This window comes from Leuciscus leuciscus (genome assembly GCF_965113295.1).
Source record: "Leuciscus leuciscus genome assembly, chromosome: 2".
Classification (NCBI taxonomy): domain Eukaryota; kingdom Metazoa; phylum Chordata; class Actinopteri; order Cypriniformes; family Leuciscidae; genus Leuciscus; species Leuciscus leuciscus.
This window is the reverse complement of record NC_138726.1, coordinates 30,876,634-30,882,633: the sequence shown is the minus strand read 5'-3', so window position 1 is coordinate 30,882,633 and position 6,000 is coordinate 30,876,634.

The window sequence follows — 6,000 nt, the reverse complement described above, 5'->3', positions numbered from 1 at the left end:
ATTCTGAATTAAGTAATCAAATTACAAAAATTAAATAGTTATAATTAGATTATTATTTTCCAATACTCAATCAGATTACAGTTACTTTTTTATTGATTACATAATTACTTCATATTCACAAAAGTAGTAGTTTTTATCTAGTCTGGCAGATATATATATATATATATATATATTCACACATCATAATCAACTGAAATACTTAATATTTTTTTGTAAATGTTTATTTTTTAGTTTATTTATTTTAGTAAAATTTTTTTACTGTAAATGTAAAATTTGTGAGATTTAACAAATCAATAGTTTAATTACAATTAATTGTTGTGGTAAGTACTGTTATGTTTAAAACATTTCATGTTCTTGCAAAGAAAGAATGGAATACATTTTCTTTCGCTTTTTTATCAATATGGTACAAGATTATCATATTCAAATCAATGTGATAAACGTGGTCAACGAGTTCAGTCAAAAGTAATCTAAAAGTAATCAAAAAGTAGTCCGATTATATTACCTTAGATGTGTAAAGTATTAGATTACATTACTGATTACAATTTTCATTATGTAATTTGTAATCAATAATGGACAACAATTTGTAAGTAATCTACCCAGCACTGGTTCTCTTTCTTGCAAGGTTTTTGTCTCATTCTCAAATACACAGACACAAGCCCTCATGCGCAATTCAGATTACGACACTAAAGCAATGAACAAGATTGATCCCAAAACATCAGCTGTAGCTTCATGCCAACAGTACCAATAATGCCCCTTAACACACATTCATATTAATCATTGGCCTTTTGCAAATATAGAAAAGCAATCACAAAAACAATTATCCAGTAGGATATGATAAAGTAGGCAATTTCATGCCCTACTGCTTGTTTTGTTAGGTGCTAGTCAAGCTGATTTGTAAATCACAGCCGTATATCATCTTTATTCTTAATTTTGCATCCTAAACTCCCACACTGTACTCTGGTTGAGATATAGAGAATCATTATTATTATTATTATTATTTTGTTTAGATACTGTATCTTATAACAGTGAATATCGTCAATATTCAAAGTATTTGCCCGGTCTTCATAATGCAATCATGAGTGTTACATTCCACCACTGTGTTTGTCCTTTCGGCAAAGTGATTTTAGTCTCTTAAATCCCAATGCTCCATGGTTGAGTTGCAATAGAGGTGAAGATAAAGACTTATTGGGACTGTGTTTAGATAAGGCTTTTTTTTCTTTTTTTTATATTGAAGAAACCAACATAATTCCTACAAATATTTTCCACGCAATGATTTATGGAGTGTGGTTTTCTTTCTTTATTTAACTCATCAACCTCTTTAAGTACAAGAAAAATAATAATAATATTTACAGTTTTCCTATACTGTGCTTGCTTGGCATTTAAGAATGCAAACTTAAGGACAAAAAACAACAATCCATGAGAATTTAAGATCTTTATAAACTCGGAAACTGTATTCAAAAAATATATGTAATTGGCTTTTCCCATAAATGTTACTCATTTCATAGTAATTAAAACATTTAATTAAACCATTAATTATATTAGTCTGTGTTTATTTATATGAGCTTATTATTTGATAAACCAGAACATATTAACTCCAGTAATTTGCCAGTGATCAAATGAAAACAAATTTGTAACAGTGACAAAGCAAACTTCATTGTACGAAAGGAAATAATTTCCATTTAAGATGCTCTGATACGTATAGAGGCATTATCACTATTGGTCTCTGACTGTTTGACCCTACTGCACATCTACAGTCCTGTACTCCCCCCCCCCCCCCCCCTCCTCATTCCCTAACACTTTTCTTTTTCCCTCTGCACTTGACATATTTATAGCTGCCTCATGCTGAATCTGGCTTAGAGATAGTCTGTAGGTACTTTATGCTTTTAGAGCGATACAAAAAAAAAAAAAGTCTCAATTAAAATTATAATTGTGCAGACAACTTCATAAAGAGTACTGTAATTAAACCGGTTTGAATATTGCTTTATGTGTAGTTACAGATCATAAATACAACCTGCATACTAATAATGTATGACTGATATATGTATGTCTTTAGACTAACATAAAGTAAACTAAGAATCTTCATATCATACCCACCGACATACAGCTGTAAGGCTTTCATGCATCAATGACATGCATTTCTTTGTATAATATCACACCATAAGACACAAAATCAAGCATCCACAGCTACGGTCTGTACTAGCCAGATGCTTTAACGCATCTCTAGTCATTTTGGAATGTACTTAAAAAAAACACAAATTATTCATTATCCTTATAATTTAAACATTACCGTACTTAAATATTAACTGTGTTCATTTATTACTAACATCTTAATGTCATCATTATAATTATATATATTCTTCCTATTTATGTTTTTTTTTTTTTTTTTGTCTTCTTCTTCATGTCACTGTCATTTTTGGCTTGCTCACTCATTATACAACACATTTTTTTTTTTTTTACCCAAACATACTGTCTCAGCACAGGTGGTATATGGGATGAGTTGTAGGTGGCACTGAATGGATGCCAAAGATGCAGTTGCCAGCCATTCTGCACGCATTTGGTAAGCTAGCATTTATTCTCTCAGAATTACAGTCCTGCGTGTTCTCACCTCCCCCTTCCTCGCTGAATACCTCTCTTCACACTAATTAGGTAATAGGATATCATTGTCTCTCTGTTTCTGTCACCACACGTCTCAGGGGACAGTCAGACACTTTTTTACATATACCCCCACACCCCCCTCTCTTTCTTATTTTCTCATTGGATTCAAATTATCTAAATGACTAATAGCCCCTTTTAGTGATGCATGAGTTGTGTTAGCTGAAGGGAAGCAGCCATGAGCTCAATAAACAGCTAAGCAGGAAGCAGTAAATTTAAACCGCAACTCTCTCTCTCTCCAGCCTGATTCTCATTACAGGTGTTTGGCTCTAATCACACACATCTGGATCCCATTGCTGAGATCTATTCCAACCCTGTTTTGTTTATAAAGGTAAATAGGCCTGTTCTCTGACTCTGAAAGAAATCTGTTCAACTGTCTAAAGATATTTTTGTTTTTATCATAGGGTTTTATTTTTTCAAAAAACTATTTTGATTGTCCCCTTTAGAAATTCTACTAACTATAAGTAACTTTGCAACTACATTACAACTTAATCTCTTTAGAACAGACTGACTGCTTAATATTTGCTAACACTTTATTGTGATGCTCCCCCAACAGACATTCTACTGACAATAAGTACAACCTACTTAAGCTTTGTCTGTGAAACCGGGGGTATAGTGTTGAAGGGATAGTTCACCCAAAAATGAAAATTAGCCCATGATTTACTCACCCTGAAGCCATCATAGGTGTATAAGACATTCTTCTTTCAGACAAATACAATCGGAGTTATATAAAAAAATGTCCTGGCTCTTCCAAGCTTTATAATGGCAGTGGAATGGCTGTATGTCTTTGGAAGTCCATCAAAGCACATCTATTCATGATTCAATATTCTATTCAATAAGAGCATAGCAACAAAACAAAGCTAATGCTATATAGAGAAGACATTAAATTTAATTCTAGCAGTTATGGGAGGCTGTGTGATCGGAGTAAAGGGGTAACTTATTTCTGAGACCTATTGCATGAAGCTAGTTGAAAAAACTCTGAGTTTCAGAGTAGGTTTAGAGTTGACAAATCCATACAAATCCAACCTGATTTAAATCAGGTTCAACGGGCTCACAGTGATCTGTATAAACGTTCTCTGTCAAGTCATATTTGATCCTGAATATGCGAGTAAGCGTGTGCACCTGAAAGTGTGTCACATGCAGCGAATAGCCAATCACGTGGAACATACTGTTTGATACACTTCTCTGCCGAAGATTAAGAGATCATTATGAAAAATATCATGAAATTAAAAACATTTACAAGGCAGGAATAAACTTCTGCTGCAGCGAAAGTTTGAGAAGGCAGCGGAAAGAAAATATCTGACTATATCAATACAAGTGAATCAAACAAATAGGCCTTATAATTTATATTATAAGAAACTTGAAGTATTTTTTGTGAATCAAGATTGAAGTGGCAAGTCTAGACAGTGTGTCTTTTAAAGCAGCAATATTTCAACACTCATAAAAATAAAAGGTTCCAAAAGGGGGTTTTCACCATGATGCCATAAAATAACCATTTTTAGTTCCACGAAGAAACTTTCAGAGAAAATGAAACTTTTTTTCTTAGTGTGTATACGATTTGAGTAATCTAAAGAACCCCTTTCCACTATAATTACATTTTTGGAAAGACATGGATTTTAAAGATTCTTTATGTAACCAACCAAAACTTTATTTTTAAGAGTGTTTAGTAAAATCAAGACACAACTGTCTTCATACAGTTTTAACTATTCATGATGGCACTCACATCACTGTCCAACAAGTGAACATCAAAGACAGAAAAAAAGATTGAGATTTTTTTTTTTTACTTTGTACCATGTGATTTCTGTCCATCTTTTGTAGAGCAGCTGAAATAAGATCCTGGCCTCCTGTTAAAAAGCAAAGGACTGCCCTCCCGGAGCTTAACCACAAATTGTGTTTTATTAAAGCCTGTAAATCTGTTTTAGTAACTGTGTACCACAGTCCCAGTCTGTATAAGCAATGCCTCTTAAAAGCATCCAAATAGGAGGAATTAGCGGCACTGGTATTCTCATAGGCCAAATGATACATGCAAAACGAGGAGAGAAGAGTTGCAGTGGCTCGTGTTGTAGAATGCCACCTCTCCTCTATCACTACTGTTCTATTTATGTTTCAAAGGGAGCTAATTACTCCAGATCCAGGCTGTTAAAGGCAATTACCACATAAAGAGAAAGAGAAGGGTTTACTAAAAATGTTGCCGTCCAAATTCATTCAAACTGCTAGATTGATACCAGACTTGAAAGCATCTGCACGTGGAACCAATTAGAGAGTTAATTGGTTTATTGGGGCAAACAATTCAAACTAAAGCACTATAGATGGGTTATGAAAGGGACAACCACTTTTTCGAGTAGTTCACGTGTACGCAGGCTTGCGAAAATATACACATCTGACTCAGAGCTGCGCTGTTCCTTTAAGAAAATAATCCTTCTCATATCTGACCCCCAGAAATGATGCAGAAAGTAAGGAAACTCTGATGTCATTTGATTTTACACCGCAACACACATTTTAAGCTTCTCTCTTCTGCAATAAAAACACAAAGTAATAACAACAAGACACCACAGTGATGGAGAGGACTTTAAAACGTGGAAAAGCGTTCCACAAGTTCACGCTTATAAGGAAATGGAAAGAATAAATCGAAACAGTGTGACTGCAAAGTATAACATGGGGCTGTAAAAGTGGAGAGCAAACACGCACAAAAAGATTATTAAATAGTTAATAAGATGGCCCAGTTTTACTATTGTGCCATTGTGCAGGGTAATAAGAACTGCTACGTTTTGCTAGTAACAGTAGTGATCTCTGAAATGTTGTTCCTTCACTAAATGCACCATGGATTTTTAGGGTTTGTGGAGAGTAATATTCAGTCCAACTGGATTGTTATTTAATTCTTTGCTGCACATAAACAGTGGATAAATAGACAACAGATGTGTCCATATAAACAGTTTGTATGTGTTTACCTTTTTTTAAATAAGTGGAGAAACCCCGTAAAGGCCTCAAAATAGCTGATGCTTTTGGGCAAATCATCTGTTAAACCTGTGGCACATACTGTGGTGGAATAGTTTCATAGATTGCAGAGCACATTTCCTGCATGGTGCTAAATAGTCGTTTAAGAGGAAACAGCCCGTGGACATTGATTGAAGCCTTGCTACGCTCTCTCATGCAGCCAGAATGATGTGGTATATCTCTACAAGAGAAGGAAGATACCAAAGTCAGAGCGAGAAAAAAAGCAAACCTAAACACAGCCCTCTCTTCTGCTGGTGACACCCCTGCACATTTTTCTTCCATAAACGTATATGTGACTGCTGAGATGGGGCGAATAAGGAGTGCTTTTGTTTGGGAAGGAAACCACAGTGAACT